This window comes from Protopterus annectens, chromosome 8.part0, assembly GCF_019279795.1.
Source record: "Protopterus annectens isolate FY-2018-M chromosome 8.part0, PAN1.0, whole genome shotgun sequence".
Lineage (NCBI taxonomy): Eukaryota > Metazoa > Chordata > Ceratodontiformes > Protopteridae > Protopterus > Protopterus annectens.
The window spans coordinates 67,673,342-67,700,899 of NC_056741.1; the positions used below are offsets into that span (position 1 = coordinate 67,673,342).

General features: G+C 42.2%; 1 long non-coding RNA gene across 1 annotated transcript in view; it reads right to left on the reverse strand.

Moving 5' to 3' along the window:
- Nucleotides 1–450: 450 nt before the first annotated feature.
- The window catches only part of LOC122808651, a 44,450-nt gene continuing 17,342 nt past the window's right edge, over nucleotides 451–27,558 (reverse strand). The window contains exons 3-4 of the long non-coding RNA XR_006365810.1: nucleotides 21,346–21,415; nucleotides 451–3,493 (exon numbers count right to left, since the gene is read on the reverse strand). This is a non-coding gene — a long non-coding RNA (uncharacterized LOC122808651). The remainder of the gene's footprint in view (nucleotides 3,494–21,345; nucleotides 21,416–27,558) is intronic.

The window sequence follows — 27,558 nt, forward strand, 5'->3', positions numbered from 1 at the left end:
TGTTTTAATACACGGAGCACTGCACTGTTGTAATACATGCAGTACTCTGCGCTGTTGTAATACATGCAGTACTCTGCGCTGTTGTAATACACACAGCACTCTGCGCTGTAAATACTGCGATGTCTACTCTGCTGCTTATTTTCCTTTAGAGGTTTTACTGCATTAGTCTGCATATTCATACTGATGTTACTTGGATTTTGATCTCCCGTATGCCTGCTGTTTCCTGTTTTCCTAGTAAATAATCTTGCATATGCTGCATATTTTATGTTTGCCTTTCCTGATCTGTGACTGCCTTACTCAAGTACATGAACCAGTCTAAACACCCTCATCAAATAAATAATATCCATAATTAATAAGGAAAGCAATGAATAAACCCATTACTTTTGGCAAACCTCTTCTAGAGATAAAAAGCAGTGTTTTGTATATGCAAAAAAGATACTAAAATTTGTATTTTTATTACATATTTATTTGAGATTTTGAAACATACTGTTTGAAAAGCAAATCTTTTTGTACTTGCAATACAACTTTATTTAAACAAGGTCCATTTTCCAAACTCCTTTACATAATAAATTTCAGAGCAAGAGATTAATGTAACACTGTGAACAAAGCATAAACAATCAGAAGTGCAATAAATAAACTTATGGGGTTTCAAAAATAAACTGAGCTCCTGAGGAATGGAGAGGTTAGAAGGATGATTTAAAAACACAACGTGCATCAAAAAGTCTGCTCAAAAAAGTACATCCTGCTTAGATGGGCAGGCATAGTACTTTATGTTTGGCTATCTTGTACTTCTGCTGAAGGAAAATGTACCTTCCTGACACCATCGGTCAGCGACTTGATGACATTTATGGTGAATGTACCTTCCTGACACCATCGGTCAGCGACTTGATGACATTTATGCTGAATGTACCTCCCTGACAACATCGGTCAGCGACTTGATGACATTTATGCTGATTGTACCTCCCTGACACCATCGGTCAGCGACTTGATGACATTTATGGTGAATGTACCTTCCTGACACCATCGGTCAGCGACTTGATGACATTTATGCTGAATGTACCTCCCTGACACTATCGGTCAGCGACTTGATGACATTTATGCTGAATGTACCTCCCTGACACCATCGGTCAGCGACTTGATGACATTTATGGTGAATGTGCCTCTCTGACACCATCGTTACCAGACAGTGTTAGAAAATGTCACATTTCATCTGACACAGTCTGGTACAATGCAGTCAAACAGGCTGAAAAACATACACTCGATCACCTTGAAATGGCTTTATATGTGTGACTTGCACAAAATTCTGCAGGACTCCAATCCCCATGATGTTTTGCCCTCATTTTAATCTTGAAACAATTTGTCTAAACTGATAAAATGATTACTGGTTTCTAAAAATCATGCTAAATGTGAAATTACAACTTCTAATCCATTCTTTGGGTATTTATAAGTATACCCTGTTCCTCCATTTTATTTCCAAACCTGTTTTAGCACCATTAGCCTTCTTCCAAATCAGACTTATGTAGAGATTTGGTGAAATTAATTTACAATTTTTTAACTTAATATGCTTCGTCCCAAAGCAGAAGACCTTTTGCTCTTCTTTTAATTTCTTGGTTAAGATGAGACAGCAGTCATTCATTGCTTAAAGCAGTATTTCATTTAAAAGCTGTACATTTTAGACATGGAAGTTCTACACTTAGACTCTCCAGAAAGTATTTACATGAACTTGTCAGCATCCTCCTTAGAGTGGAATAGAAGACATGCAGGATATCCCAGGCTCTTTGGGGCTGCCAGTATTTTATAAAACAGCAGAGATTATCATTTTAAAAATGCAGTACATCAGATACATAGATTAATCTCAACATCCAGACTGTGTTAGCTAGTTAAGTAGACTGAATCTACCTGTCTCTTTCTAGAGGAAAACTAGGACCATTGGTTAGTTAAGTGATTTTCTCAGAGCCAGACAGCAGGCAAATCGATGCTGAAGGAATCCAACCCTGGACTACAGAATGAAGCTGTGAGAAGCTCATAGCTTTAATCCATTGTGTTAATCTTCCCATCCTGAGATATATATATATAGGACTGTATGGAGTAATGCTGGCTTGTGATTTGTGGTACACACTCAAAATATTTACAACATGCTCACTGTGACTTCGGTAAACTTATGTTGTGTACCAGTGTTTGTGGTAAAACTTATGCGTGACATAGTAATGGAGTAACACAATTACAAAGAAACTCTAGTAAGTTATGTCAAGAAGAGCACGTGAATTAGAGACAATTTATCAAAAGCAGAAATTGAAACAGTTGTCAAATATATAACACAGTTAACTGTATGCATGAGAAATGTGAGAAAACTGTTTTGTCTGGGCTATAGAGTCCATCACAACACCTATGCGAGAAATTTACCCCTTTAAATTATTGCAACAAATTCAAAGATTACCACTTCTCAGAGAAAAAAGTGGACACTTCAAAGAGAAAAAAGTGGAAGCCCCTTATAAACAATTTTTCCATCGCTTTGAACTGCTGTCAAATTAGAAACCATGCTCTGCAGAGTACAGGACTGCATTTGGCAAAGCTCAATAATTTTGTTGCATCTCTATAACAATGTCACACTTATTACATCTGTTATTTGGTGAGATAATCTTGTGACAGTCATGTTGTTTGATGGATGACGAGGCACGTTTCCATATAAAACAACATAGCAGAATAGAATTACCTGCTTACTTTTTGTCAGTGCACTGTTCCTTGTTCAGTGTAACACTCCTAACATCCTAGTAAACTGTATAACAACATCTCCATATGAAATGCACAGAGACATCTTGCCACCTAGCTAGTTCTTGATTAGCTCTGAAAGAACAAAATAATCTCGCCTGGCTTTTTGTGTGCTGCCATTTAAACAGTCTGAAACCAGGATGCTTCCTCAAATATAACTTGCTAAATACAGAGCAGAATAATAAAGCTGAAAGTACTGAATGGCTCAGGACATTGTAAAGGAAGGAGCTAGTCATATGTCCCAAATCCAGCCTGTGCAGAGAAAAAAATAGCAATTTTTCCTCATAGAACTGAAGGAGGACTTTAATTAATGGAAAAATAAACAAGAGCAATCAGAGATGACCCACCCACTGCTGTAGAAGACAAAAACTGACATTGGATAAAGAAGAAAAAACATTCTTAGACCTGAAGATTAAGACTGGGATATAGGTCATTGCTTTACTTTACAACCTACTACCTGTACATGGGTTGTAAATGAATAGTATCATAGATAATTTAGAGGAGAAGCCATAGCAGATGTGCTTACGAGAGCTGTAGCCAATGAGGAAAGAGATTACCATCATTACCAGGCAGTATTAGAGACTCACATTCACATCAAATGCTACCAGGTAAGATGACAATCGACTTTCCTAGAGTCTTGTATCCTACTATGTCAGCAGCATGTTCCCTGGAGATGTTGCTGTTCCCATCTTTTCATTGTTCAAATCATTCATGTATCTGTTTTCTGCAAAAGCAAAGAAATATGCTGTTAAAAGAAGAATCATCATAAAGGAAACACATTTAAAATCTCATTTGTGCTAGTGACCCGAACCATGAAAATCATAGTTCCCATCCCAACATCCCTGAAGCATTTTTAGTGAATCTAAAATACATGTTTCACAAATCTCATTTTTAATTTTTATTTATTAAAAAAAACTGCAGGATCCCTTAGATTTCTTCATAAGGTGTAAAGAAATTTAAGAGAACATTTCTGAGGACCAAAGTCTGATTCATGTATGAGAAAAATGGAAAAGTAAAATTATATGAGATGGTAGAAACACTACTCTACCCTCAAAGGATTCTGCACTTTAAAAAAGAAAGACATATAATTTATACACTCCTTTCTGCCTAATAGAGCTTTAAAAAAAAAGATCCAGTACTTTTGACCTCCATCACAGAGCAAATTATAAATGTTTGTATATTCTTAGCCTTCAAATCTTAATACACGGTTTTACAGAACAATCGCATTGCATCAAATCTATAGATAAAAGAAACCTCATTACATGAAAGTATAATTAATGAAAATACATAGTTGATATCACAAATCATTGACTTTAATAAAACAAAATATGTTTTCAGGGGGACAACCCACAATATATAACCACATATCTCTAAATAAACTAACCCCAGCACTGTATAGCCTTGTGACTAAGGAAACATTTTCCACTATTCCACAATCTCTCTCTCAATTACTTGCAATTTTTGAAGAAATACTGCAGCTGATGGAACAGTTTGGTGATTCTCATTTCATCTCAAGAGGGTATCATGATTAGCAGGTATGCTCATTATAATAACTTTAAAATTTAAAGTCTAATGTTCTCCTTTTATCAGTCTTCTTCGGTAGCTCCCACTAAACATCACAGTATAACTTTGTCTAAACCTGAGTACATGTATAATCCATTAACTACTTTGTTGTTTTAGTCACAAATTGTCCACAATTGCTATCTGTGTGTTTTCTACTCCTGTTATATACCAGCCTGCATAAAAATAATGCAGTAGTTTTACATGTATTGTGCATTTTTAACAGTAATTGTTACATCTCTGCATTGTACTCTGTATCAGTAATTTTTCCATCTACTTAGGTCACTGCTGAAAAGGGTTCCTAGATTAATTAGCCTGCCTGTTTAAGAAAGAGGCAAATAAATCCTAGCTATTGGAAGACAATCAGGTAGGTTACTTACATCAGAGAGATGAAGCCATGACCGAGATGTGTTGTGGTGCTGAGGTTAAGGTTCAGAGTTATACATCTGGTGACAGAAGGAGAACATGGTATCTGATATGCTTCTCATCTTAAGATGGACCTTTGGAGTTGGCGTGGGGTTGTAGTGGAGTGCAGTGAGAAAACCAATGATGTTCATCCAGCCTTCCTGATGCTATGCAATTACTATGACTCAGTAGAGAGTCATTTGAAACAGTGCAGCAAAAGCCAGGTGTGTATCTAAGGCTGGAAGAACAAAAATCAGAAGTTCTGGAAAAATTACGTGCGTATAACTACATCAATATGTGCTCTCATGTCAGTGAGGCCAAGCCCTGGAGAATGAAAGGGCATCTGAATCTTTTTGGCTTGGAACTGGACAGGCGATTGGCTCTGGCCATGCTGTTCTACTAATGTCTGTTCACTGATGACAGATGTGGACAAAAGACATAGCCAGCTATACACAGCAACAGTGCCGGAGCCAATTGCCTGTCCAGTTCCAAGCCATAAAAATGTGGACAAAGGCACTGTAACAGGAAAGAACCCTTTTAAAATATACAGGTATTAAAAACTTGCTATGTTCATAAGTACAGAGAGCTAGTCAGTCTATTTTTTGCTGGTTGGTTGTACCCTTCATTTATTGAAACCTTGCTTGCCCCATCAGCCCCATTTCCTTACACGTTCTGCAAATCTTGGTGACAAATGATAATTGCCTTTCCTCCTAGCTGTGGCAACCATTAGTCTAAATATGCTTTCTTCCATTTACTGTAACCATCAGTGAGAAACATACATCAGACTTTCTACCTGGTTGATTGCATACACGTATATTAAAAAAATCTCTTTAAGCCATTTAAATGCACAGAAACTGAATGACCTTTTCATGTTTTGTAAACATCTTGCTAGTCGTGAGAACAGGACTAGTACCCCTCCTGCATCAATATTCTAAATCAAGTGCAACATCATGTCTGATACACGATTCTTGCTTGTGAACTATTAAAGTATTGTCTGCAGTGCTGTTACCAAACATCCTGGATTACATAAATCTCCATCTCAGAACTTCCAAGACTTCTTTCCCAAACTGCTGCACCAAATAGAAGAACCATGTGTCACAAGGAAGTGCTGACATTCCAAGAGGGGAAGTATTAAATTGTACAACACTAGGCAGCAGAAGGGATCACTCAATAATGGCTACCCACAACTGAGTAATGTAAGATCAGAAAGGGGGGGTGGTCTAGTGTGTCTAATGTTGAAAAGGAAGGTATTGTATGAATGGTAAAGGAATGGAAAAATAAAACAAAGAAAACAGTAAAAAGCAGCAATTTGAGAGGGCATGGAAAAATCATTGGGTGTGGTAGCAGAGTTCTCTAAAAAGGAAAAGTGCAAGCAAAATGAAAATCCATTAGCAGAAAAACTGCCTTTTTCTGATTCATCTGTCTGTCTTCACAAAAAAAAAAACAAGGTGGGTAAAGCAGTTCTTTGAAGTAGCTTTAGCAGTTCAACTTCTCTGAGAGGGTGTTTCACAGAGGTCAGACAATGGCTGTATGGCATACAGGGAAAGAGCCCTGCCTACAACCCGGGTGATGGGGATCATGAGGAGTCAATAAATGAAGGAGCTGTGCCCCCCTTAACATTCTCTGGGGGGGATGGGGGGGATTTATGCCAGGTAGGTATATATGTGCATGTCACCAGTGCACACCAGACAGCAGAGCAGGTACCAGGTGAGATGAGGGGTGCGATGATATAGGAGACAATGTACTAGCGAGGAGGCAGAACATAGCCTCATTAGAATCCCACAACATACCCCTCGAGGGTGGGGTACCAAAGATATGCACATCATTGTGGAAGTGGAGTCATTCCCCCAGATGGATAGATTCACAAAGATCCTGAATCCACTTGTCCACTGTATTATGGTCTGGTTAACTGGGCAGGACTATCAACCCTGGTGGCTACAGGGGAATACGTCGGCCACTTGAGTGACCAGGGAATAAAAGCTGATGATCAGTAGATGGCAGCACCAGATGTAACTGTACAGAGCTTGTGCTTCTGCTTAACACTATGATGTAGCCATGCAGAACTTGAGCTAAAGCACTACCTGCACTTAGGAAAGAACAGCATGGTGTGCAGCCTCTTACTATCCATAGCAATGCCTTGAGAAGGCCGGGACCCAAGGACAGCAGCAGCCGTCCACCATCCATAGCAATGCCTTGAGAATGTCAGGACTTAAGGACAGCAACAGCCATCCACCATCCGTAGCAATGCCTTGAGAAGATCAGGACCTAAAGATAGCTACAGCTCTCTGTCATTCATAACAGTGCCTTGAGAAGGCCAGGACCTAATGATAGCTACAGCACTCTACTATCCATAGCAATGCCTTGAGAAGGTCAAGGCCTAAGGATAGCTACAGCACTCTACTATCCATAGCAATGCCTTGAGAAGGTCAAGGCCTAAGGATAGCTACAGCACTCTACTATCCATAGCAATGCCTTGAGAAGGTCAAGGCCTAAGGATAGCTACAGCACTCTACTATCCATAGCAATGCCTTGAGAAGTTCAAGGCCTAAGGATAGCTACAGCACTCTACTATCCATAGCAATGCCTTGAGAAGGCCAGGACCCAAGGACAGCAGCAGCCGTCCACCATCCATAGCAATGCCTTGAGAATGTCAGGACCTAAGGACACCAACAGCCATCCACCATCCATAGCAATGCCTTAATAAGGCCGGGACCCAAGGATAGCTAGAGCTCTCTACCATCCATAGCAATGCCTTGAGAAGGCCAGAACCTAAGGACAGCAACAGCCATCCACCATCCATAGCAATGCCTTGAGAATGTCAGGACCTAAGGACAGCAACAGCCATCCACCATCCATAGCAATGCCTTGAGAAGATCAGGACCTAAAGATAGCTACAGCTCTCTGTCATTCATAACAGTGCCTTGAGAAGGCCAGGACCTAAGGATAGCCACAGCTCTCCACCATCCATAGCAAAGCCTGGAGAGTGTCAGGACCTAAAGATAGCTACAGCTCTCTACCATCCATAGAAATGCCATGAGAAAGGCCAGGACCTAAGGATAGCTACAGCTCTCTACTATCCATAGCAATGCCTTAATAAGGCCAGGACCCAAGGATAGCTACAGCTCTCTACCATCCATAGCAATGCCTTGAGAAGGCCAGGACCCAAGGACAGCAGCAGCCGTTCACCATCCATAGCAATGCCTTGAGAATGTCAGGACCTAAGGACACCAACAGCCATCCACCATCCATAGCAATGCCTTAATAAGGCCGGGACCCAAGGATAGCTACAGCTGTCTACCATCCATAGCAATGCCTTGAGAAGGCCAGGACCTAAGGACAGTAACAGCCATCCACCATCCATAGCAATGCCTTGAGAATGTCAGGACCTAAGGACAGCAACAGCCATCCACCATCCATAGCAATGCCTTGAGAAGATCAGGACCTAAAGATAGCTACAGCTCTCTGTCATTCATAACAGTGCCTTGAGAAGGCCAGGACCCAAGGATAGCCACAGCTCTCCACCATCCATAGCAAAGCCTGGAGAGTGTCAGGACCTAAAGATAGCTACAGCTCTCTACCATCCATAGCAATGCCATGAGAAAGGCCAGGACCTAAGGATAGCTACAGCTCTCTACTATCCATAGCAATGCCTTGAGAAGGCCAGGACCCAAGGACAGCAACAGCCGTCCACCATCCATAGCAATGCCTTGAGAGTGTCAGGACCTAAGGATAGCTACAACTGTCCAACATCCATAGCAATGCCTTGAGAATGTCAGGACCTAAGGACAGCAACAGCCATCCACCAACCATAGCAATGCATTGAGAAGGTCATGACTTAAAGATAGCTACAGATCTCTATCATTCATAGCAGTGCCTTGAGAAGGTCAAGACCTAAGAATAGCTACAGCTCTCTACCAACCATAGCAATGCCTTGAGAAGGCCAGGACCTAAGGATAGATGCAGCACTCTACTATCCATAGCAATGGCTTGAGAAGGTCAGGACCCAAGGATAGCTACAGCTCTGTACCATCCATAGCAATCCCTTGAGAAGGTCAGGACCCAAGGACAGCAATAGCTGTCCACCATCCATAGGAATGCCTTGAGAAGGTCAGGACCCAAGGACAGCAATAGCTTTCCACCATCCATAGGAATGTCTTGAGAAGGTTAGGACCTAAGGACAGCTACCACTCTCTACCATCCATAGCAAAGCCTTGAGAGTGTCAGGACCTAAGGATAGCTACATCTGTCCACCATCCATACCAATGCCTTGAGAAGGTCAAGACCTAAGGATAGCTACAGTTCTCTACTATCCATAGCAACGCCTTGAGAAGGTTAGGACCTAAGGACAGCTACAACTGTCCACCATCTATAGCAAAGCCTTGAGAGTGTCAGGATCTAAGGATAGCTACAGCTCTCCGCCATCCATAGCAATGCCTTGAGACTGTCAGGACCTAAGGATAGCTACAACTGTCCACCATCCATAGCAATGCCATGAGAAGGTCAGGACCTACGGACAGCAACAACTGTCCACCATCCATAGCAATGCCTTGAGAATGTCAGGGCCTAAGGACAGCTACAACTGTCCACCATCCATAGCAATGCCTTGAGAAGGTCGGGACCTAAGGACAGCAACATCCACCATCCATAGCAATGCCTTGAGAAGGTCAGGACCTAAGGACAGCTACAGCTCTCCACCATCCATATGAACATTTCAGAACATAATCTAGAAACAGCTTCAGCTCTTTACCATCCATTTCAATGCCTTGAGCATGCCAGAACTTACAGCCTCCACCATCCATTTCAGTGCCTTGAGCATGTCAGAATGTAAGAACAGCTAACGCTTTTTGTCACCCACAGCAATGTTTTCTGCATGTCAGAACCCAGGGGCAGCTACATCACCTTCTCATACAACCCTAAGTCCTCCTAAGGGTGTCATAACCCCTTTTCATCCTTTGCTGCAAATCACTCACTACTGTGATCAAAAGACCACTTTAGAAAGGCTTTTCCATTTACCCACCACCCTTACAATTACATATTCCCTTATATGTCCCCCAAGTCAAACTTGTATCATCAGATTGTGTCACCAAGTCAAACTCTTTACACCTTGTTCCTCTTGGTTTTGGAAAGTGATAAGCATTTGAATTCCCTTGTTATACCCATGAGACATATGGAAATGCACACAGTACTCAAGGTTAACCTTGCTAACAGCCTATAAAGACTGCTACAAAGTTTTAGTTTTCTACTCCAGTTTTTTGTTTACATCCCAGTGTCATCCCAATACCATCTTGTGTTGTGACAACCTCAGGACCCCCTGCTGTGCTTCTGATTTTTCTTGAATTTCTGCTTCACAGCAGCATTGCATCACATTACACATTGCCACAGTTATTCTTGCAGCTCTGGGGAATCTCTTTCACTTACCCTTGCATGCTTTTTTGTATCAGCCCTATGGCATCATTTTGGATCATCAGCCCTATGGCATAATTTTGGATCATCAGCAAAATGGCAAACACTTTCTTCTCAGCGTTCTCCAAGGTCAGATACCACCAAAAATTATCAGATCTCTGTAATAACCCATGCTGTACCTTATAGATTGTGCGCACAAACTATTGTCCACATTTTACAAATGCTTTCACTCTAACAAGTCTTGTTTATTAAGCTTTGATGTGTTTTCTTGTCATTTAAGCCACTTCAATGTTTCTTTCTGATGGAGTGTCCCTGTTTGCCTCTCTAAGTCCATTATTAGATGCTTTCCTGTTGTGATTCAATGCTGTTGAGTTCTGTTCCATTGAAGCTTCCAAAAATTATAAAACTATTTCTTTCAGCAAAGATTGCATCACTTTATCTGCAAATCCAATGTCAGGACAATAGTTTCCAGCCTCTCTTTTGCTCACACACTTGTGAAGAGCCTCTTACACATTTGTGAAAGCCCTCTTCTAATCATAAGGCTCTACACTACTTATCAGGATTTGTTACAAAAATAAGACATTACCAGAGGTCCCTTTCATTAGACAATTCTTGGGTAAACCCCTCAGAGCACCACTGCTTTACAGATGCATTTAAATTTATCTGCCTTCAGAACACATTTGGCTATGTCTTCACCTGTTTGGGTCATTGGGTTTCTGACCTCCCTGCTGGTTTCCTTTTGTTCTATTTATTATACTTCCCAGACTGCCCATTTCCTTATACTTAAAAACTACTTTTTGGTTGGAGGGGTGCATGTGCCCTTATTAGCCACTGTGTGCCCAACATAAAGCCCAGCAGTCCTGTGTCAGTAAGCTACTGGCTGGCCGGTGTCTAGTTGCCCAGTCTGGGTTACCTGGGATAGCTCTGTTGAGGGAAAGCTGGACATAAAACCAATCAATCCGCCAAACATGAGCCGACAATTGCTACAGGTTCACTGACAGGATGCAGCTTGGAAATGGATGACATGGTGATATGGAGGAGGCTGGGCATCCTGTGTATCCAAGGGACAAGATGAAAGGGCAGTACAGTGAAGCCACTTGGCTAGGCATCCATAGTCTGCTAATCAGGAGGAGGACAGGCTAGAAATGGTGTTGGAATTATGGTAGAGGGAGAGGCTTCATAAGGTAGTAAGGGATATCACCAGAATTAGTGACAGAATCATGGAAATCAGATTCCAGTGTAATGATAGGGCAGTATTTGTAATCTCAGCCTATGACCCATAGCAGGGTTGTGATAGTGAAGAGAAGAGAACATTCACACAGCAGTTGCAGGACCTAGTAGCTGAAGCAAGACAATATGAACTGGTGTTGATTATGGGGGGACTTGAATGCACATATTGGCACAGACAGAACATGATATGAGGACTGCCTGGGTCTACATGGGTAGGGCAACAGGAATAAATTTCAGAACATTTTAGACTTCTGTCTGGCAAATGGCTTGATAGTAGCCAACACATGGTTGAGAAAGAGAGACAGTCAGAAGATGACACACAGGAGTGGCCAACATGCAACTTAGGGAGACTTGCTCCTAGTAAGGAAAGGGCATGGGGTAGAATCAATGACTGCAAAGTCATCCCCAGTGAAACAGTTATCCCAAAGTATAAACCACTGGTTGCCACAATCAGGTTCTAAGGTCAACAGAGACCAAGCTGAAGACTTGGAAGTTGACTTGAGCGAAAGTACAACAGTTCAAGGCATTACTCAGGACTCTAGCACCATGCAGTTGAAGAAGAATGGTGGTGCCTAAAAACAGATATGTGGCTGAGCCAGGTGGTGGAATGCAGAGGTCCAGGAAGTCATCAAAAGAAAGGCATGCAGGAAAAAGTGAGAAATAGAAAAGACAGACCAGGCTAGGAAGGAACACTAGTTGGCTAACAAAGAAGCTAAGAATGGAGTTGAATAACAAAAATGAAGGCATCGGAGGCACCCCCCAGCTTCTGGAAAGTGACTCAGTAGGTGGCACAAAGAAACTGTATTAGGTTGCAAGGCAAAGACAGAAAGATAAAGAAGATAGACACCCTTCGTAAGGGATGCCAGCAACAATCTGCTCACCAGTCCGTAGGACATCAAAGGCAGATGGAAGGAGTACTTCCAGCAGTTTCTGAATGAAGAAAAACCCACAAGAAATTGTACTGCCCCAGAAACAGCCTACAATGAGAGAAGAAGAGGAGCCCATCCTAGAAGTAATAAGAACAGCGCTAAGGAAAATGAAGTCAGGGAAAGCAGCAGGGTCAGATGAGGTCACAGCAGATATGATGAAGATGCTGGGTGAGATAGGGGAGAAATGGCTCCTGAGGATACACATAGCAGTGTGGAGAGAAAGGCGTTTCCCAGATGGCTGGAGAATAAGCATACTCATGCCAGTGTATAAGAACAAAGGGGACATCCACAACTGTGGGCAGTACAGAGGCATCAAACCCCTATTGCATTGCATGAAAGTTCTGGAGAGGGTGATTGATAAACTGATATGTCGAGTAGTAGACTGTAAGATGGAATATGAGCAGTTTTGATTCAGATCAGGATGCAGCACAACTGACCTGATGTTTGCAGTGAGACAGATAGTTGAGAAGAAGCTAGAAATGAGGAAAGAGTCCAACTGGGCATTCCTAGACTTGGAGAAAGCATATGACAAGGTCCAAAGAAAGCTGATTTGGGCAGTTTTGCGTGGTATGAAGTCCCATTAACATTTACAGAATTAGTGCAGGCTATGTACAAGGGTAGTGTGACAGCAGTGAGGTCTGCAGTGGGAGTGATGGATGCATTTAATGTGGAGGTGGGATTACATCAAGAATCAGCTCTGAGTTCTTTCTTATTTGTAATGGTGATGGACAGGTTGACAGACGAGATCAGACAGGAGTCACCGTGGACTATAATGTTTGCAGATGACATTGTGATCTGTAGTGAGAGTAGGGAACAGGTGGAGGAGACCCTGGAGAGATGGAGATATGCTCTAGAGAGAAGAGGAATGAAGGTCAGCAGGACTAAGTCAGAATATATGTATGTGAATGAGAGGGAGGATAGAGGAATGGTGAGGATGCAAGGAGTATAGGTGGCGAAGGTGGATGAGTTTAAATACTTGGGATCAATAGTTCAGAGTAAGGGTGAGTGTGGAAGAGAGGTGAAGAAGAGAGTACAGGCAGGATGGAGTGGGTGGAGAAGAGTGTCAGGAGTGATTTGTGACAGACGAGTACCAGTAAAAATTAAAGGGAAGGTCTACAAGAGTGTAGTGAGATCAGCTAATGTATATGGGTTGGAGACAGTGGCATTGACAAAAAGGCAGGAGTTAGAGCTGGATGTGGCAGAGTTAAAGATGTTAAGATTTGCACTGGGTGTGACGAGGGTGGACAGGATTAGGAGTAAGTATATTAGAGGGTCAGCCCAGGTTGGAAGGTTTGGAGACAAAGCCAGAGAGGCATGATTACATTGGTTTGGACATGTGCTGAGCTGGGATGCTGAGTATATTGGGAAAAAGATGCTAAGGGTGAAGCTACTAGGCAACAGGAAAAGAGGAAGGCCTAAGATAAGGTTTATGGATGTGGTGAGAGAGAACATGCAGGTGGTTGGTGTGACAGAGCAAGATGCAGAGGACAGGAAGAAATGGAAACAGATGATCCACTGTGGCAACCCTTAACAGGAACAGCTGAAAGAAGATGATGAGTGCAGGCTATGTACAAGGACCCAGTGACTCAAATACGAACAGTGTTCGGTCTCACAGAGAGGTTCCCAGTTGGAGTGGGTGTGCATCAGGGTTCAACTCTGAGCCCACTGCTGTTCATACTGGTGATGGATTACACTGGCAAACAGGTCATACGGGACAGATCAACAAAACTGCTGTATGCAAACGACGTGGCTTTACAGGCAGACTCCGAGCAAGAACTTCAGCAAAGGATTGGGGAATGGAATGCAAAAGTGAAGGCACAAGGGATGAAACTAGGCACAGATAACATGGCAGTAATTGCAGCAAATTGGAGAAATCAGAAGAAGCTGACAATTGCGATAGAAGAGAATATAGTACAACAGGTTAATAGCTTCAAGTATCTGGGAGGGATAGTTGAGGAAAAGGAAAGTCTGAATGAAGAGGCCAAAGCTAGAAATCAGAGGGGCTGCAACCAACTGGTGTAATGTCTCAGGTGTAGTGAATGATAGAAGAATGCCAAAGAAGCTGAAAAGTAAGGTGTACAAAACAATGATGCAACCAGTACTACTGTATGGTAAGAAACCTGGGCAGTAAAGACAGAGCAGATGAGGAAGCTAGAGGTGATGGAAATGAAGTGCCTGAGAAGGGAGTTAGGAAGCAGTCTATGGGTTAAATGAAGAAATTTTGACATAAGCGCAGAAGCTAAAGTAGCTCCAATTGCAGGAAAGATCAAAGAGAACAGATTATGGTGGTTTGGTCTCATGTGCAGAAAAGCAGAAGACAATCTGGTGAAGAAGATTTTGGACAGGCAGAAAGAAGGTAAGAGGAAATGAGGGTGTCCAGCAAAGAGGTGGATGGATTGTGTGAGAGATCTGCGACAGTTAGGCATGAGTATTGAAGAAGGCAGGAGTGTGACATTGAGCTGAGAGAGATGGTGACAGCATGATACCCCAACCCCATGTAGAAAATTGGGGATAAAGATGATGATTAAAGCCAATTAGTTTGAAACCCTCATTAATTCATATTTGAGCAATTTTGTCATCACAGGTAAATACTAGGCTACCAGTCTGCAAACTATTATAAGCCTAGCCAATAACCAGAGGCCAGATTCAAACCTTGCACCTTATATGGGTGAGGTAAAGGCCTTAACCATTATCTCAGCCATGTCTTCTCGTATCAGTATGTTTGAGGCAAATCATTCATACTCCAGTCAGACTGCAAGGAGAACCCTGAATGCACTGCAGAGATGAATGCTGTTAATAAAGGTGATACAGTTCCACCTTGTAATAGCTGTACGAATTTCACTCCATGATGAGCCAAAGGACCACTGCAACTTCTGTAAGACAGGGTCCTCCTCTCACATGCACAGTGAGACTAAAAATATGTAGCCTGTTTGTGACTGAATCCCCTGTTATTTACAACCGTGTTGCCATTTGGCTCAAAGACCTAACAGCAGTCAGCTGCCACGTTAACATCATCTTTCTACAGGAAGTGATTTACCATTATTATTATTCATGTTTTAACCAGAGAACAGCATTAGACAGACAGAGAGAACAGCACTAGACAGACAGAGAGAATGGCACTAGACAGACAGAGAGAACAGCACTAGACAGACAGAGAGAATGGCACTAGACAGACAGAGAGAACAGCACTAGACAGACAGAGAGAATGGCACTAGACAGACAGAGAGAATGTCACTAGACAGACAGAGAGAATGGCACTAGACAGAGAGAATGGCACTAAGACAGAGAGAACAGCACTAGACAGACAGAGAGAATGGCACTAGACAGACAGAGAGAACAGCACTAGACAGACAAAGAGAACGGCACTAGACAGACAGAGAGAATGGCACTAGACAGACAGAGAGAACGGCACTAGACAGACAGAGAGAACGGCACTAGACAGACAGAGAAAACAGCACTAGACAGACAGAGAGAATGGCACTAGACAGACAGAGAAAATGGCACTAGACAGACAGAGAGAACGGCACTAGATAGAGAGAATGGCACTAGGCAGACAGAGAGAACAGCACTAGACAGACAGAGAGAACAGCATTAGACAGACAGACAGAGAAAATGGCACTAGACAGACAGAGAGAACGGCACTAGATAGACAGAGAGAATGGCACTAGGCAGACAGAGAGAACAGCACTAGACAGACAGAGAGAACAGCATTAGACAGACAGAGAGAATGGCACTAGACAGACAGAGGAAATGGCACTAGACAGACAGAGAGAATGGCACTAGACAGACAGAGAAAATGGCACTAGACAGACAGAGAGAACGGCACTAGACAGACAGAGAGAATGGCACTAGACAGACAGAGAGAACAGCACTAGACAGGCAGAGAGAACAGCATTAGACAGACAGAGAGAATGGCACTAGACAGACAGAGAGAACAGCACTAGACAGACAGAGAGAACAGCATTAGACAGAGAGAATGGCACTAGACAGACAGAGAGAATAGCACTAGACAGACAGAGAGAATGGCACTAGACTGACAGAGAGAATGGCACTAGACAGACAGAGAGAATGGCACTAGACAGACAGGCTTATTTTCAGTGCTGATCATGAAGCATTTTCTAGTAAAGTGATTCGCTCAGTAAAACAAACAATCAATCAATATGACTATTCTGAGGTAATCTTCTTCTTTCAGCTTTTCACGGTTAGGGGACACCACAGCGGATCACCTGTCCGCTCATGATTGGCAGTGGAGTTTTATGGTGTTGAGTTGCCAGCCTGGTGCCCAACCTTCCACTGAAGGCGCACACACACGCATGCACACACTCACACCTAGGGCCAATTTGGAGTGTCCAATCCACCTACAGCATGTCTTTGGGATGTGGGAGGAAACTGTAGCACCTGGAGGAAACCCACACGACCAAAGGGAGGACATGCAGACTCTGCACAGAAGGCACCCCAGCCAAGGATCGAACCAGAGAACCTCATGCTGTGAGGCAGCAATGCTAACCACTGCACCACTGCAGCCGCCCTACTATTCTGAGGCACTAAATCCCAAAATTACAGGAATAAGCTTACTAGCAGCCCAAAGCCTCAACCTTCTGTTCCCTGCTACCATGTTTCTTGTTCTACACACCCACATAATTAATGCTTCCCAGATCTAACACAGCAAATTGAACATTTTATTGGCCAACAGAAACTATACAATTTACTCCGTGACGTTTGGAGCTTTTTTGTAGGAATCCCTGAGTGAGGATCTCAAAACTACATGGTGTCAGTTCTATTTCTCATTCTTTGCCTTATATTTTGTTTTGTTCTGTTCTTCAAAAACTGCCACCAAGGCAAACTACTCCATAGATAAGACACCTCTAAGATTTGACTTGATATAGTCGGGAATCTGAGAACACTTGTAGACAGTAATCTGGCCTTTGACCAACATGTGGCCAAAGTAGTAAAGAAAAAAAAATCATTCTATGTCTTCCAATTTATAAGTAAGGACTTTCAGGTTCAAGGAAGTCACAGTGACACTTTATTCTTCCCTTATCAGACCCATCAATGAGTATAGTGCCCCATTTAGCACATACCTGACCAGACATCTGCATCATTTGTAATGTTTATAACAGGTTCCTTACCAGGAGAATCTAGGGTATAAACACGTTGTCCTATATGATCACCTTAAAGTTCTCTCTCTATGCTGCCCCCTACAGGTTACTGAGAGGTGATCTATGCCTGGCATACAAGGCATCCTCAGATGGACCTTTTGCACATACGCAAAACAAACATCAGCATGACCAGATCCAAAGATTTAAATTTTGCTTGCAACATAATTAAGACATGTTGGTGAGACAGGTATGTATCTCAGAGGATCCCCATGCTCTGGAACAGAACCCCCCCATTCATGTGAAGCAGAGTTCATCCCTAACCCTATTTAATTGTCACCTTGACCAGTGGCTGGGAAGTAGGAAATTCATCCCAGGTCTGGCCCCAATGTCTCTGATAATTTGGGCATTACTGTCTGCCTCTAACATACCCCCCACATAAACTTTAGAAACTTCCTACTATACCCTCTGTTAATAAATGTCAATGTTACATAGGGAGACAATTGGGTTGGTTTGCACAGCTAGAATTATAAAGGCCCCGGTGGTCATTGGCCTGGTATATGCCTATGAAAAGGTGGAGTTTTCCAGCAAATCACTGAAGACTAAAGTCAGTAAATAAACATTTGTGAATCAGACTTTATGTTCTTCAGAAAAATGTATGCTAATAAAAAGTATATAAGATAAATATTTAACATCTGTCAGTAATTTTGGGCCTTTGTCCCCCCCCCCACCATTATTTATTTACCCTTTGCTTACCGGGTTAATCCTACTAGACTAGTGGCCTCTTTTTAGGGGAGACTTGAGGTGGGCTTTGTCCAGATTTTTTGCACCAAGAGGTATTCCATTGCATGAGCTCTCTCACTGGAGTACATTCACCCCCAGCATTCTGACACCCCAGGACACATGGAAACCATTATCTTTTATAGAACTAAAGATACTTCTGTTGCTCCTCCTGACTGAATCATTTGTACAAAAATATTTGCATTTTACTTTAGTTTTACTTTACAGCTATGTTGCCATGTGCGGATTGGCTAAGTGATTCAAACAGAAACTGCCAAAAAAGACAGTAAGAAATTGATCGATCATCAATAAGGAACTTTGTGCAATTTTTATCTTTTCAAAAAAATGTTGACACAGCCAGCAGTGCTATCAGTGCCATGAAGGAAAACTGAGCAAAGGGTGCCATGGGGTCATCTGTAAGCTCCAAGGGTTTCACAGTATGGGGTCATATGCAAGCCCCAGGGATTTCACAACATAGGGCCACATGTAAGCCCCAGGGGTTTGACAATGTAGGGCCATATGTAAGCCCCAGGGGTTTCACAACGTAGGGCTATATGTAAGCCCCAGGGGTTTCACAACGTAGGGCCATATGTAAGCCCCAGGGGGTTCACAATGTAGGGCCATATGTAACCCCAGGGGTTTCATAATGTGGGTGTCAACAAGCTATGGGAAACACAGTACTGTCACTAGAACCAGAGTCACCAATATCTTAGACATCAGGAAATCCAAACAACTGTAAAGTAGTTCTGTGCTGTTCTCAGTTCTGCAGCACAGAATTTAGGGCTTGACTACACCTCAGATGACTGGGAGGTAGCAGCTTGGGTGCTGGAGGAACTGGCATAGCCTTTCACCTGGGGAGCATGTGTACAAGATGTTTCCCCTTCAACTGGTCCAGCAAAATGATCACTGCACTGTGTCTACTGATCAACGGGGGAGGGGGTTTTCAACGGGGGAGGGGATTTCAACAAATTTCCTCCATCTCTTGCCTTCCTCTTCTGATGGGTTTTAGAAGTCAGTGAGGAAGAACAAATAGGGGATGGCTGCTTGATGGCTATTAACAAGCTCCATCCTGCAGTATCCTGCAGTGCTGGAATGATTCCCTATGTCTCTGTTTCTCATTCCCTAATCTGTACTTCTGAGCAAGCCACTTAAGAAGGAAGTACTCCCATGGTCACCCAAGAAAAGAAGCATAAACATATTATAGGAGAGAAAGTCAATTTATTGTACCCATGAAAACACAAGTAGAACAAGCAGACTGTGGTCAGACAGACACCAGATATCAGGACTCAGGCCTGGACCCCCCTCCACAAAGCAGAGATCTTTCTACTCAGCTGCTATGCTTCCCAGTGTTGTGGGGTGTGAGCTGCCCCTGTGATGTGCAGAGCAGGTAATAGCATAAATGAATGGCTGAAAATGCAGCATAACCTGCATGGAATTACTTCATCAAGACCTCTGGCTCTCTCACACAGCAGTGGCTGGTAGAATAACCCCACAGACTTAAGATACAATGGATACTAAGAAGTTGGACTGCAACATGCTTGCAGGGCAGGGCAAAGAGGGTTGTGATGAGAGAGACAATAATCAGGAAAAGAAAAATTGGTTGCTATTGGAGCACCATACAGGCTGGTCCTGGGTTCAGTACCCTCCCCACCATCTTCATTTCAGATGAATCACAGGGAGTGGAAAATAGAGATGGACCTTTTGTGATGACAAGTTACATGCAACAGTGGAGGTCAGGGCTTAAAATGATTTGTAAATCCTGGTCAACAAATTTCACCCTACATCTTTTTGCACTCTTGAAGACAAATATTGCTGCACCCAATTGGCTCCAAGGTGGCATATACTGATAAAAGCCCTAACTGCTATCTAACCTACCTAGAGTGAGTTAAGCAGCCAAGACTTTGGAGGACCCAGCCAGGGAGTGTAAGAGTGATTGGTTGATATCTTAGTCATTGGTGGTGGGGTCCAGTGTGTGCATTATTCATACTGGCTGGAGGGTAAGGGAGGTGGTGCAGTCTGTGCAGTATTGATACTAGCAGGAGGGTAACGGAGGTGGTGCAGTCTGTGCAGTATTGATACTAGCTGGAGGGTAGGGGAGGTGGTGCAGTCCGTACAGTATTGATAGTAGCTGGAGGGTAGGGGAGGTGGTCCAGTCTGTGCAGTACTGATACTAGCTGGAGGGTAAGGGAGGTGGTGAAGTCTGTGCAGTATTGATACTAGCTGGAGGGCAAGGGAGGTGGTGAAGTCCATATGCAGTATTGATTCTAGCTGAAGGGTAGGGGAGGTGATGCAGTCTGTGCAGTACTGATACTAACTGGAGGTTAGGGGAGGTGGTGCAGTCCACGCAGTATTGATACTAGCTGGAGGGTAAGGGAGGTGGTGCAGTTCATGCAGTATTGATACTAGCTGGAGGTTAGGGGAGCTGCTGCAGTCCGTGCAGTATTGATACTAGCTGGAGGGTAGGGGAGGTGGTGCAGTATTGATACTACCCGATGGGTAGGGGAGGTGGTTCAGTCCATGCAGTATTGATACTAGCTGGAAGGTAAGGGAGGCAGTGCAGTCCATGCAGTATTGACACTAGCTGGAGGGTAAGGGAGGCAGTGCAGTCCGTGCAGTATTGATACTAGCTGGAGGGTAGGGGAGGTGGTGCAGTCTGTGCAGTATTGATACTAGCAGGAATACAGATGTACATCATAGAGCTTATGGGCCAGGATCATACATTTGGCTTCAAAAAGCTGGAGCTGCTTATCAGCCTTCAGTATGGCAAAAAGGAAACCCATGGAGGTATTTTAGAAGGAATAAGAGAGGGGCAAAAAGGAAGAGGGGGAGAAGGATGGTGAGGCTGAAGAAGGTAAAACACATTTAAAGGCCTGGTGACTAGAAAGGCTTATTTTCTCTTGCTGCTAAAGCAAATGTAATGTAATATAAAACATTTTCACACGCAGTACTGGCCATTTTCATTCACTGCCATGTGTTCTTAAATAGTTTGAGAAAAATGATATGCAACACAGGTGCTAAACTTTGAGTCCTTTGGATCACATCTTTTTTTTTTACTTTGACTCTATTCATACATTCCTCATCTTGCTGCTAGGAACAATCCAGCTCTACAGAAAAAAAAACAGGCTATACTGCAGGTTTCCAAATACATTGTCAAAGAAAGGGGAGTCACTCACAGCTGCAGTTTCTTGGTGTACGAAATGCTGGGCTCTGCTGCCACCTGAACCAAGGACTCCACAATGTTATCTGCAAAAAATTGAAAAATTCATGTATTATGTTCGCCTAATAAAATTAATAGTAGTGATTTCAACCAAAATAAAGAAACACGTCAGTTTCAGAAGAAAAAACATCACATGTGCTTATCAGAAACATAGTATTATGAACTGTTCCTTTGTGTAGTTAATGGAGCAGAACTAACGACCGCATGCAGTGATTATCACTTAAGAGCACAAAACAGGCTAATGTGACAAAATGGTGTCTCTCTCTCTCTCTCTCCAATAACCTCTTAACCCATGCAAAATCTTAGTGAGCCTCAATTTTTAATGGAGTAGACGAATTATAATGCAGTACGTTTGCTAATGAAAAACTGGAACACCAACAGAAACCCTGCAGATACAAAGGCAGCTCAAGAAGTTGTGGGTTGGTGTGATACAGGGAAATACTGCCAGCCTAGCTATCTGGAATTTTGTATTTTATGTCATTTGTGAAGTGATATGATTTATACAGAACTGTATGTTATGTACTGAGCCAAGATATAGCCACAGTGTACCCTGTTGGAACATAGATTAACCTGCAAAACTTAACAATAGTTGAGGTTGTTTTGAAATATTTCTGTGTGTTGCAGTTTAGTTGATTATCTAAATGTTGCAATCCAGGCTGTCTTATAGAAATAATAGGTGACTTTCAGGAATGACCTGAGAGCATAAATGGAAGGGGGTTAATAACTTGCTCATGCTTGTTCATTCGCTATGCTGTATTGCTTCCCTGAAATAATATGTATCATCACCATACCCCATACCCCATAGCCTTTCTTGAAAAGTATACATGCTTGGCTTCTTCAGCTTCTAATCATATGCCTTCACTCATAGCCCCACACCATGGGTTGTGACTGCCCTGTTCATGTACTTGCAGAGGTGGTGTCTTCAGAACTAAACATTTCACTATTTGTTCAGAAGAACAATAACTTTTTTGGTTGTTGTATACAGTATTTGTATTTCTCTGTAGGTATTTCTCTGTGTTATTTGTTGTCATCTCGATTTGTACTGGTTGTTTCCATATCTTTAGGTCTTATAAATGTCACTAATCGTCCACTTTCTTTTTTCCTTTTGTTAGTAATGTTTGTGCAGTGACCTTGTCCACTGAAAGTAACAAGGTGGTGTAGGAGTTAGTACTTCCCCTGTGCTTAGAGCTGGGGTACCTTCTGAATGGCATATACACATCCTCTCTATGCCCAAACTGGCTTTTACCATGGACTCTAATTTCATCCCACATCTCAAACACATGTATTTTATTTTATCCTTTGTTGACAGGGTTAGTCCCACTAGGCTAGTGGCTTCCTTCAGGAGAGACCAGAGGTGGTATTTGTATTTCTAGGGACATTTTGCCAGGACATCAGGGAACTTACCTACTCTTTTCAGTAAGTGCCATGGAGTCGTTTACATCCACCTGAGCTACCTCCAACTGAAGCAGATGGGGCCACAGTTTAGCATTTTGTCCAAACTACAGCACACTCAGGGGTGTAGCACTCTGTAATGCTGCACTGCAGTCAGCAATTTGAAAAAGATGGCAGATGAAATGGTCATGCTCAATACTGGTCGTAAGGTGAGTGTGTCTGTCTACATGTCCTGCAGTGAGCAGTCCTCCAACATTACATTCCTGCCCTACACCTGGTGCTTGCTGGGATAAACTCAGGCTCCCTGCACCCCAGAATTGGATAAAGCGCATATTGAAAATACAAGCGTTTCATTTTCTTTCAGCTTTTGTTCCTAAATGCATTAGTTTAAACTAGTTTATACTGACGCTGTAGTGTTACTATACCTTTACATATCCCAGTAACAATTCCCAGACCATTCACCACTTTCACACTTCCAGGAAAGAAGTGAATATTCTTATTGCATATCTTATGGGATGTGTTTTCTTTTAGTGCCTTTGAGATGTTAAATGACACAATCAGTGTTACCTGCAGACACTGAAAAAAAGGAACAAAGGCCCATGAAAGATAGGAAAAATGTGGACATCTTATTAACATAAAATTTAAATAACAAATTTATAGGTTCATAGATTAGTACTAGGCTAACTACTCTTGTGAACAATTTTTAAGCCTAGCTAATTATCCCATGTGAGAATCAAACCCTGTACCTTATGTCTGTAAGGTAAACACCTTAACCGTCATGTCAACCTCCTACCCTTATTATTTATTTATTACATTTGTTTACCGGGTAATGTCTAACTGGGTCAGGAGCCCATTTTCTGCAGAGACCCAGGGAGAAAAGCTCCAGACAACAGTTTAATACTAGAGAAACTAACAATATTGACAAATTAATTACGTTCAAGATATACTAACAGTAATAATTATAATGACAATATTAAATTATGTCAAAGACAAATATAGTTTCAAGTAACAGTGTGCATGGACATACAGTGATTAAAGGAGACATAACATATACAGGGCAATATTGCCAACATCCTGGCAGATAGGTTCAGTGCTAACTTTACCCCCCTCTCATGCTCTAAAGAGCCCATCTCTATACTGGAAGAATGCAAAGTTCCTGTAATCACGGCTGTACAGGTAAAAAACATGCTCTCCAAAGTTAAGAACACAGAATTCTTGGGATCTGACAACATCCCAGGCTGCGTTCTATACGAACTACAGAACGAACTGGCACTCCACCTAAGTACCATGTTCAATCATAGCCTCACCTCAGACTTTGTGCCCACTGAATGGTGCACAGTGACGGTTATCCCACTCCACAAAGGGGGAGCCACCATGGACCCCGGGAACTACTGCCCCATTAGCCTGAAGAGCTTGGTCTGCAAGGCCATGGAATGTATCCATCATGGAACTTATAAACAAAGACATTGGTAATCTCCAAACTTTGGACCCCACACAGTTTGGGTTTGTAAAAAGCAGATCATGTCTCCTAAACCTGATAGACGTCTTTGAAGCAGTCACCAAAGCCGTAGACGAGGGTAAGGTGGTTAACACAGCCTATCTAGATCTTGCCAAGGATTTTAACACCATCCTCCACTCTGGAATTATAGATAAACTCTCTAAACTAGGTATAAATCCCTATGTCACAAGATGGGTTGCCAACTGGCTCACTGACAGAACCCACACTGTGAAAGTAGCAGACTCCAAATCCGACTTCAGACCAGTGACAAGTGGAGTACCACAAGCTTCTCTGAAGTACAGGCTAACACAGAAGGTCTATGGCTAAAGAACTTCACAGATGACTGCAAACTAGGAGCCATAATCGAAACTCCTAATGATGTGGACATCCTACAAAAGGGCCTCACTAAGACAGATGCCTGGTGTCAAAGCCATGGCCTCAAGCTCAGTGCCAAAAAGTGCATTGTCATCCCCTTTGGTAAAAACTCTGTACCCATGAACTACCACATAGGCGGTATTCTACTTAACACCGAAAGTATGATACGAGACCTTGGGACACAAGGGGACAGTAGTCTCTCCTTTGATAACCACATCACCACAGTAGTCAGAAAATCCTTCTATGTGGCACACCTCATCACAAAAGGTTTCTCATCCAGGGAAAAAAGAGGTCATTGTTCCCCTCTACTTGTCACTCATTAGACCAGTTATAGAGTATAATGCCCCTTTGGTATGTACCTCACAAGACATCTACAACAACTGGAAAGGCCGCAGACATACCTCACAAAGAGGATTACTGGCCTCAAACAGATGCCCTATGCAGACCATCTCAAAAAACTCCAGCTTTACTCCATTGCATATCGTCTGCTCAGAAGCGATCTCTGCCTAACATACAAAGCTATGTCAAACCCAAAGCTGTTGGACATGCTCCACTTAAAAGAAATCCCAATCCCCCCGAGCTACATGCTCTAGGGACCTATACCTTGTCACCACAGTAAACAGAACATGCTGGCGGGATAGATACCTGTCCCAGAGACTTCCATACTCTGGAACAAACTACCTATCTATATCAAACAAAGCTCCTCATTAGCACTCTTCAAGAAAAATCTTGATGATTGGATGGGAGATAGGAAATTCACCCCGGGGATCACTTCTGTGGCTCTGCTCAACAGGGGCACAGGAAAATAATTTTCTTGGGTGGCAATAGCCAGGATACTTTTTTGGCTAGGCTTATATAGGCCCTAGAGCCAGTAGCCTAGTACCTACCTATGAATAGCAGTAGCAGAATGGATTACAATACAAGATCAGAATGTTGCAGTAAGACACATGTCCAGTCTAGCTGCTGAAAGAAACTGTAAGAAATTAGCCAGGTGGGAAGAACAGTAGCCAAGGGGGTAAGATCTAGAGTTAGAAGGAGCAGAACTAGGAGGTATAGTCAGGGAGGGGGTAGACTTAGCCAGGAGTGTGGCAGGAGCACAGCCAATGGCTAGCTAAGCATTCTTTTAAAAATTGTTTGAACTCAGGATAGTTAGGATTTTTTGTAAAGTGTTCCAGAGCTTGGCAATTTGAGGGAGGTGTCATGACTGTTGTTGGGTTGGGTAACCTTTAGCATTAGTTTACTAGAAGATCTAAGTGATCTGAGATTTATAGTAGGTTGGAGTAGGTTAGAAAGTACAGGGCAATGATTGGGTAAGTGAATTATTTTGTGTGCTATGGTTACATAATAGCACATAACTTTTCCTACTTCCATAGGATACTACTCAGAAACACATTAAAAAGTGACCAAATTTATTTGTATTTTTAATTTTTTACTTCAGAAAAGGAAGATCTGTGTCTTCTGTCTTTAAATTATTGTTGCCACTAATATATTGGTCATGTAGTCTGTTTTTCTATTAATAGACCTCTTCAAAAATCGCATGTGATGAGCGGGATTCAGAAAATTGTGTGAAGGGGTAAATCTAGTCTGAAAATAGGGATCTAGCTCCAACAATAGAAACATCCTGATATCATAAGATGGTCTAAGCTCAAGCTCCCGTTTTTGGCCAGAACAACAGTGATTAAAATGAATATTCTCCCTAGGCTTCTCTACTTATTTCAAGCAACTACTAACACTCTGCATAACAATTTTTTTAAAAAATTATAACAACTATCTCTAAATTTATCTGGGCCCCTAAATCGGTCAGGATTAGCTATTCAAAGCTTATCTGTCCTAAGGAACAGGGGGGACTGGGCCTACCTGACTTTAAAACCTATTATGAGATTATTAACGCTAGTAGAATTCTTAAAATAGCGTCCTACAAGAAGAATAAACCGTTATCTCTCTATAATAACTATATTAAATCGTTAAAATTCAACCCGGCTGCTCTCTCATTTTTAAACGAAAATAACCTAGGGACCCTAAAGCACACAAAAAACATAATATTTAACATAAAATCCCTACAGGCAATCTTTAAATCTTTGAACCTTTCACACTCGTTTGTGATTTTACAACCGCTTCATCTAAACCCCTAACATTCTAAATTTAGAGCAATACCCCCTACTCCTAAATACCTCTATTTCGGATTTTTTCCCCCTTAGACACCAATCAATACCTGACATGAGAACTAGCCTCGGCTTACCATATAAGTACTTAATGATACTACGACAAATTAGGGATATAGTAAGTCAACTCCTAGAACATCCACTAGTTTCGGACAATGATATATTAACATGCAAAACACTAATAAATCTCCTGCTCAGTGGAAAAAAAATGATCTCAAATGTGTACAAAGCCATTATGACGCTTAGATACCAGAATAAACTAAATGTTTCGAAATTCTGGTCAAGGATCAACCCTGATATTAACCAAAACCAACTCGCGAAGGCTATAAACCTAAGCACTAAATGGATTCCCTTTAAGAAAATGAAATACACCCAAATGATGATCGTGAACAATGCGTATTTTACCCCCACGATCCTGAACAAAATTTTCCCTAATCTTTCCCCTAATTGTAAATATTGCCCGAACCAATCGGATGATATCCTTCACTCGTTTTGGAGCTGCAAATGTTCCTACAAGTTATGGTGTGCCTTGAGGGTGATTCTTGAAAAAATCGGTTATGAAAAATCCACCCTGTCATGGGAATTTACCATTCTTCATATCCCCCCCCCCCTGGAGTATCAGAAAGAAAATGCAAGGTACTGATTCCTATCTTTATGTTAATCAAATACTACATCTCCCTGAATTGGAAAAACAGAAACTCCCTATCATGGGAAGGATTTAAACACATAGCGATTAATCACC